The sequence below is a fragment of the Schistocerca piceifrons genome, chromosome 7, assembly GCF_021461385.2.
Source record: "Schistocerca piceifrons isolate TAMUIC-IGC-003096 chromosome 7, iqSchPice1.1, whole genome shotgun sequence".
NCBI lineage: Eukaryota > Metazoa > Arthropoda > Insecta > Orthoptera > Acrididae > Schistocerca > Schistocerca piceifrons.
The window spans coordinates 509,419,352-509,428,536 of NC_060144.1; the positions used below are offsets into that span (position 1 = coordinate 509,419,352).

The window sequence follows — 9,185 nt, forward strand, 5'->3', positions numbered from 1 at the left end:
ATGCATTCCGGATACATGTTCATAGGGTCTTTTCTCCTCCATTTCCAGTTAGGAACCGGTGCCTGCACTTTCTTTGTTTAATTAATGTTCACCCTGTAGAATGCACACATCTCAGTCTCCCTCTTCTCTTGGTCCACCTCCTCCTCTCCCATCTCTGTCCATCTCCGCCTCCCCCGCCCCCCCCTCTCTGTCCAGCTCAGCCTTCCGCCTCTCGGCCCATCTCCTCTTCTCTCCCCTCTTTCTGTTCATCTCTCCTCCCCTTCTTTCTGTCAATATCCTCCTCCTCCAACCCCTTCTCTCTCCCCTTTCCCTCCTTCCCCCTCTTTCTATGTCCAATTTGTACTCACACTCTTTCTATTTCGATCTCCTCCATCCCCCATCTCTTTCTGTCCATCGCCTCCTCCGTACTTCTCTCTGCCCATTCCCTCATCTTCTAGTCTCTCTGTCCATCCCCTCCTGCCACCCCCCTCTACCTATCACCCCCCTTCCTGCTCCCTCTCTTTGCCCATCCTCTTCTCTATCCATGTCAACCTTCGCACAGCAGTGCCCCTCCAGACACGTATCCGCTGAAAAACATCATTAAAGCCCATGCTATACAAACACAACACGCTTATCGTGTGAGGCAGCTTACACGTCGGGTGATGGAATTTCATTTCTTACCATTGACGAGTGGGCTGCCCTGCAGAACAGACCGATACTATTCCCACACAACATGCCTATTGTGTGGGCAACCTACGTGAAAGGTTCTTAAAAAACAGGTGTGTCTGTTCCGTTTCGGAGCTAGGAGGTTATTAACCCTACAGTGTTGATTCTCAAGAAATTTGCTGTTTGTGTAGCAAATTTGGTAAAAAAGATCCAGGGATTTGGGAAGAGATGTTGGACATACCTAGTCTTTTCAAGAGGTTTTGAAAACCATTAATAAAATTATACCATTGCATGGTCCTGTTGTTGAATGGGTAGCGTGACTTACAGTATTGCAGATTACCCAGTTTTCTTGGTGGGAGGAGTGTAATGGGGTCCTCTCATCCTTGTGATGTCAACTGTGCAGCTACCTGACCGAGTAGTAGTGGCTCTTTCATGGTATGGAAAGCCGATGGCAGCCAGGAGAGCGGTGTCCCGCCCAAGGCCCCTCCACCACTCCGTCTACAGGCCACAAGTGGCCCATCGGGACCGTCCGACCGCCGTGTCATCCTCGGAGGAGGATGCCGATAGGAGGGGCGTGGAGTCAGCACACTGCTCTCCCGGTCGTTATGATGGTATTCTTGACCGAAGCCGCCACTATTCGGTCGAGTAGCTCCTCAATTGGCATCACAAGGCCGAGTGCCCCCCGAAAAATGGCAACAGCGCACGGCGGCCCGGATGGTCACCCATCCAAGTGCCGACCAAGCCCGACAGCGCTTAACTTCGATGATCTCACGGGAACCGGTGCAGCCACTGCGGCAAGGCCGTTGCCCAAGGCCCCTCCACACCATATTTGAATGATGAAATTCGAAGGAGAAAGACACGGCAGGCGCTCGGCGTGCACGCTCCTCTGCCCCTTTACTGTTCCATGAAAATAAATATCTTAGTTGATACAGGAATTAACATTATTAACCACAGAACAACATTCTGCGCCCCTCTACATGTACAAGGATTGCCCAGAAAGTAATGCACCCATTTCTTTCTTGAACGATTTTTTGTTGAACATCATGGGAATTACACACACACGAAAGAATGGTGTTTTATCTACACACCCTATTTCTAAAACGTAACCTCTATCCTATTCTATGGCTTTCCTCCAGCGCGAAACAAGGGCGTGTATGCCCTGTCGGTACGAATTCTTGTCCTGGTGGCGGAGCCACTCCTTCGCTGTGTGTATCACCTCCTAATCGTCCTCAAAATGTCTTTCACGATTGGCCCAAACAAGTGGAAGTCTGAGGGGGCTAGGTCAGGTGATAGCCGTGGATTGTCTCCCCGACCGCTGCAAATCGTGGAGCTCCGCCGCACTGCCTTCTGATGACCTCACGCTCTGTGCCCAGCGACTAAATGTTTCTGTCGACAGCAGATGCACCATACGCTGCACAAGCGTTTGTGAATATTCCTCACAGTTTCTTTCTCTGCAGTGAGAAATTCAATGACGGCACGTTGCTTGTAACGTACATCAGCTACAGACGCCATTTTGAAACTGTCCTGCTGCTACGCTATCTGTCGGGAGTGACAGAAACTTGTCACTGAGGAGGCTTCAGATAATATACACGTAAAGTTTTGCATTCTTAGCATTGTTTTCGGCTGAGAAAAAAAAAAATGCGGTGCATTACTTTCTGGGCACCGTCGTACAATCATTCACAAGAAACCTATTTTTCGATATCGTGTACTGTACCCCATAAAATGTGTGTTGTCTTAAGCGTCTGACCCTGCATTACGATAGAATCTCGATACAGTCTTCAGATTTGAAGAAAACCAACTTTTAAGGAATGTGGCTTGGAGATCGAGATTTCTTGCGCTATCTGGAAACTTTAAAACTTTCTTCGGTGTCTTATGACGCCAAGGCAGCAGTTTGTACCGTTTCTGTTTATTTATCTTGAGGCAAGGACACACAGTTTATCTGTCTAGGACAACACAACGGGAGCCGTCAAAACTGACGTCTGACAGCTGACCACCATCAAACGTGACGCACGGAGAGAGCAGGGACCTGCTCCAAAGCGATGGCGGTGAGGACCGCGATCCGTAGCTGCATCGCCCTGGGGACACTTGTCATACCTCCGTTGTTCGAAAGGCTGCATCCGTTTGGAGCACCACTGCACTTGCGTGCGTCATCGATTGATATACCCACTGTCTCTGACAGAATTCCAGTCGTGCTGCTATACGACTGTGTGACCACCAGCATGAAATTATGAACATTATGTGACTTTCTGTAAATGATATATACAGCCAATCGGTTGCTCAAAGTTTATTGTAATAAGCCGTGGCCAGGTTTCAATAGCACTAGAGGTATCTTCTTCAGGAGGAATAAATTCACAGAACTTACAGTAAGCTATATCTGTGGAGCAATTCTTACAGTCTTTCATGGAGGACTTAATCTATGATTTCTGCTATTTGACTTGAGCATTTTAGTTGATAATGTATGTATATCAACTGATGAGACAAAACATTGTGACCACGTGGTTAATAGCTTGGTTGTCTGTCTTTGGAACGAGGTGCATCACTGATTCTGCGTATCAGGGATTCGACAGTTTGTTGGTAGGTTTGTGGAGGTATGTGGCATTGGATGTCTACCCACAGGTCATGTAATTCGCGTAAGTAATGGGCCATTCCTTTACGAACGCGGAGATAGCGCCCGATAGCGACCCAGATGATTCCGTAGGAATTACATCAGGCGAATTAGATCGCTGAGACATGAACGTGAGTTTACCGTAATGCTTTTCAAATCACTGTAGCACAGTTTTGGCTCCGAGTCACGGATAATTACACTGCTGAAAGATGAAATCGTCGTCGGGTAAGACATCAAATGTTCAAATGTGAGAAATCTTATGGGACGTGACTGCTAAGGTCATCAGTCCCTAAGCTTACACACTACTTAACCTAAATTATCCTAAGGACAAACACACACACACCCATGCCCGATGGAGAACTCGAACGTCCGCCGGGACCAGCCGCACAGTCCATGACTGCACCGCCTTAGACCGCTCGGCTAATCCCACGCGGCGGTAGGACATCAAACAAGATGGAACAAGATGGTTCGCAGCAGTCAGTGTCCCTTCGATTATTGCCACAGAGCCCACGAAGAGCAGGAGAATGTCTCTCATAGCATAATACTACTCCCGCCAACCTGAGTCCGTGGCGCGCCGCACATTCGGAGCCACGTTTCACCTAGATGACGGTGTCTCTGGAGAGGACCAGCGACCTAATGTAGCAAACATGTGATTCATCCGAAAAGCCGGCACCTTTCCATTGGCCGATGGTCGAATCCAGATGATTCCGAGCCCACTGAAGCCGTAATTGACGATGTCGTTGAGTCATTATGTGAACGCATATGGGTGGTCTGCTTCGGAGCTCCATGTTCAACAATATACAATGAACGGTGTGATCTGAAGCACTAGTGCGTGCACCAGCATCGTGCTCTTTCTGCGGAGATGCCACATATCACGATCTATCCTACTTTACAGAGCACACAAGCCTCCGAAGACCACGTTCTGTGAAGAGTTGTAGACGTTCAACCATTTAGCGCCTAGTGTTAGTTTCACAGTCCTTCTACCTCTTTCCGTAGAGGCTCACAACAGTAGCACGTGAACATTCGAACATCTTCGCCGGTTTCGAGATATTCGTTCACAGGCCTTACTTAATAATAATCTCCCCTTTGTCAAAGTAGCTTATCTCAAGGGTTTCCCCATTTGCAGCCCATGTTTTCGCTAGGATGATCCCCCGTCCTTGACTACTCCGGTTACATACATTTGTTATCGCGTCACGTGCCCGCAACGCCACCAGGCTGCATCCAGCGTCGCTCTGAGTGGTGGTCAAATGTTCCGGCCCATCAGTGTAATTTGAACTTTATGGAAGTTATGTGACTTTATTCCTGCTGAAGAAGTTACTCTTAATGGTACTGAAACCTGGTCAAATCTTAATAAAATAAACTTTGTGAAACTGACCGACTGCATACATTATTTAGTGAAAGTTTTTTTACGGTTGCTGCTGTCAGATATGTTTAGAATTGTAACTCTGTGTGACTTCAGCATGAGAAGTAGCAGTCCAGATGAAGATCTAAAGGCAGATGTGATCTGCATCCTGACGACTTTTCTGAATTTGTAGACCCTCAGAATACAAATTGATGCTGAATCACAGTAAGACTCAGTTTTAATACTTTCTAACACACAATTCTACTACACAATTATACAAGACGGGCCTATGACTGGTGAGTGTGAACAGTCCAAGATCCTAGGTGTTCAGATAGATGGTAAGCTATCATGGACAACCCATGTTCAGGATTTTGTTCAAAAACGAATACTGCTGTAGTAACCATCAGAACAATATCTGCAATAAGTGATAGTCCAACACGAAAATTGGTCTCCTTTTGTTTATTTTCATTCGCTTATGACATTCGTCTTTTTTTCTCGAGTAGCGCTACCCATTAAAAAAGGGTATGTTTGGCTCAGAAACGGGCTGTAAGCGATATGTGCTGTAAGTTCACGAACCTTTTGTCGGCCCCTGTTCAGAAGTCTAGGAATTCTGACATTAGCCTCTCAATATACAGGGTGAGTCACTAAATATTACCGAGCGAGGTGGCGCAGTGGTTAGCACACTGGACTCGCATTCGGGAGGACGACGGTTCAATCCCGTCTCCGGTCATCCTGATTTAGGTTTTCCGTGATTTCCCTAAATCGCTTCAGGCAAATGCCGGGATGGTTCCTTTGAAAGGGCACGGCCGATTTCCTTCCCCATCCTTCCCTCACCCGAGCTTGCGCTCCGTCTCTAATGACCTCGTTGTCGACAGGACGTTAAACACTAATCTCCTCCTCCTCCTCCTCACTAAATATTGCCGCCTAGAATAACTCCGAAAGTAAGATAGTAACAGAAAAGTTTGTGGGACACGTTGCATGGGACAACGAGGGCTCCTGTAGGTAAAATTTTTTTTTTGAATGTGATGCTGTAGCCGGCTAGGGTGGCCGAGCGGTTCTAGGCGCTACAGTCTGGAACCGCGCGACCGCTACGGTCGCAGGTTCGAATCCTGCTTCGGGCATGGATGTGTGTGATGTCCTTAGGTTAGTTAGGTTTAAGTAGTTCTAAGTTCTAGGGGACTGATGACCTTAGAAGTTAAGTCCCATAGTACTCAGAGACATTTTTTTGTGATGCTATAGTTTGGTACTTATTTTCTGATAGCGGCTATCGAGTCGAATCCAATGATCTGTCACAGTAAGGTCTTTGAAGGTCAACGAAGGTCAAAAAGGTGGCGTGAACATCCATTTACAGAAGGTGTTCGAAGTGGTGATCATTGGTATCAGGGCAGTGCCTTAATCTTCTTATCACGGATTGAGTGGTATTATTTATCACTTCGGTACTTGTCGAAGCACATGCCCTGACAATTCTCTCTCGTATTTCATGAAAATAGTAAATATTCGCCGAATACGGCGTATCCATCTAACGTGCCATTGACATGCAAACGCTCTTGTAGGTAAAGTTTTTTTTTTTTTTTTTTTAATGTGATGCTATAGCCGGCCAGGGTGGCCGTGCGGTTCTAGGGGCTACAGTCCGGAACCGCGGGACTGCTACGGTCGCAGGTTCGAATCCTGCCTCGGGCATGGATGTTTGTGATGTCCTTAGGTTAGTTAGGTTTAAGTAGTTCTAAGTTCTAGGGGACTGATGACCTAAAATGTTAAGTCCCATAGTGCTCAGAGCCATTTGAACCATTTTTGACATGCAAACACCATTCGACGGTTTCGCTATACAACACTAATAGGAACGGTAGGACTAGTATCGTCGAATCAAGCAAATGTGAATGATGTATTCCTTCGAAGAACAAGTCGATATGCTTCTCATTTACGGATAATGCCAAAGAAATTCAGTGAGAGCTAGATATCCTCTGAGTACTCACCCTACACGTCGTACATTTAAATATGTGACATATCCGGCAAAGGAAAGTTAATAACGAGGAAACGGAAATTGATACTCTTTCCACTGTTGTTCGAGAGCTTTGTGTTAGTTCGCGTCAAATCGCAAGGGAATCTGGCATCAGCCAGAGTAGTGTTGTTCGTGTTCTGCATCGCCATAAATATCATTCTTATCATATCAGTCTCCACCAACAATTAACTGATACGGATTGTATGCATCGCATTGAATTCTGGCGATGGTCTCAACTTCGATTCAGAGGGATGACATATTTATTAATTTTATTTTATTTACTGACATGGCTACATTCATGAACCATGGAAATGTTAATTTGCATAACGTGCGTTGTTGGGCAACTGAAAAATCCATGTTGGCTGCGTTAAGTTGCACACCAAAAACCGTGGTCGGTGAATGCATAGTGTGGGATTCTGGAGCACAGAATTATAGGCCCCTATTTCATCGAAGGTAATCTTAATGGTAGAAAGTACACCACATTCCTGCAAGAAAAATTAGGTCTGTTACTGGAAGAAATACCTATAGGAACAAGGAACAGAGTGAGGTATCAAGACAATGGGTGTACCGCACATTTTTCGCTGATGGCTAGAAATGAGTTGCAGAGACAATTCCGGAACCGTCGGATTGGACGCGGGGGAGATGTGTCGTGGCCGATTCGTTCGCCAGACTTGACGCCTCTGGATTTTTTCTTGTGGGCATTCATAAAAGACATTTTTTATAAAGGCGTTTCCACTACACCTGAAGATATGCGAGAGAGAATTGTCAGGGCATGTGCTCCGATAAGTGCCGTTGTGGTAAGGAATACCACTCAATCCATGATAAGAAGAATTGCAGCACTGCATTGATACCAATGGTCATCACTTCGAACACCTTCTGTAAATGAACGTTCATTCCACCTTTGTGACCTTTGTTGACCTTCAAAGACCTTACTATTAAACATCGTTGGATGCCTCTCGATAGTCGATATCAGAATATAAGTACCAAACTACAGCATCCCGTTTAAAAAAACGTAGTTAACCTTCATATCTCTGAAGCGACCCCACCTAGCAACAAAATCCAACGTGTAACCTCCCCACCGTAATTTTAAAGGGAAAAAGACAATACTTAATACAAATGAGAGCCGAGTGTAACCTCCCCACCGAAATTTTAAAGTAATGACAATATTATTTAGGAATGCTAATGGACATTGCGCTAAGTGTAACTTTCCCACAATGAAATGTACTGACAATGGCAACAAAAATGTGAAATTCGCAATCTGACTCAAATATAAATTCTTCACCAAAATTAAAGTCCATTCAATGATAAGAAAATTCAATTAAACCGAAATATCGGTCTTTGGCCCTGTGCAAAACAATCAGAATTAAAGTCTTACCTCAGAATAACTGGATGTCAAATTTCTGCTCTTATCTTTGCGCACGGCTTGGAGGAACTGCATTGCAAATAATAATATTCCTTTTTTCTGTAATTTTACTGAAAATTTTCTTTAAAAGAAGTGGAATGAAATGGGAAGTGCAACGAAATCTTTAGTTCAATAGAAAATAAAATTTTTTTGGAAAAATGCTTTTAAAATAAAAATTATTATTGGGGCATTTGTTGGAAATTAATTACAATAAATAAATTTTTACATTATCTAATGATTATATTAATTAACAGTATACCTCATTCAGCATCTTGAACAGTGTTGCCGACCGCCTACATCACACAACCGCACTCGACTGCTATTACCGACATACTGCGCGCAACTAAACTGAGCTACAGACTGAGAACCGCTCGCAACACTCGCGCGGTCAAGCGCAGACCCTCTGGTCAGAGACGCTGCAATGCCTCGCCATCGCTGCTGCGTTACATACGTGTTTCATAACCCTCCACTGGGGGGGCAAAAATTTGGCAGCGATGGTGAGTCATTTGGACTTGCCAATCGCAGCAAAATTTTTTTCTAATTAATAAACTTCTACAATTTACAGAATATTTAGATGTAGTACATGAATTAGATGTTGTGCACACGCACTAAGTACAAAATATATAAGACAAAGACAAAATGTGAGTACACAACATAGTAGCAAATCAGAAAAATGTGTATACAAATTATTTGATAGATAACAAAGTGCACAGGCACTGAAAAAATTCTTTAGCATATTCAGAATGAATAAACAGAATGGCAAAAATATTATGTTGACAAGTGGCATGAGTGCACATGCACTGCAGTTGAGAACATATCAGTAAATGATGAAATGTATATACAATTAGTAACAAATGACATAAGTGCATACGCATTGAAGTATTGAATAGTACAAATCATATTGAAAAATGAGAAAGTGCACAGGCACTGAAGTTCAGTAGAAAACATATTAACACCTAACATAAGTGCACATGCACTATAGTTCAGAACATATCATTAAAATAAAAATGTATATACAATATAAAAGACAAGAGTGTACATATACTGTACTTCAGAACAAATCGAAAAAAATGTCTTTAGCATTTTCGCAATAAATAAACATAATGGCAAAAAATCATGTCCAAAGTGCACACGCACTGAAAAATGTCTTTAGCATTTTCACAACAAATAAACATAATGGCAAAACATCATG

The 9,185-nt window shown here is 44.1% G+C and overlaps 1 pseudogene; it reads right to left on the minus strand.

Moving 5' to 3' along the window:
• Window positions 1-1,335: 1,335 nt before the first annotated feature.
• LOC124709354 lies at window positions 1,336-1,453 on the minus strand (annotated as a pseudogene).
• Window positions 1,454-9,185: the final 7,732 nt, after the last annotated feature.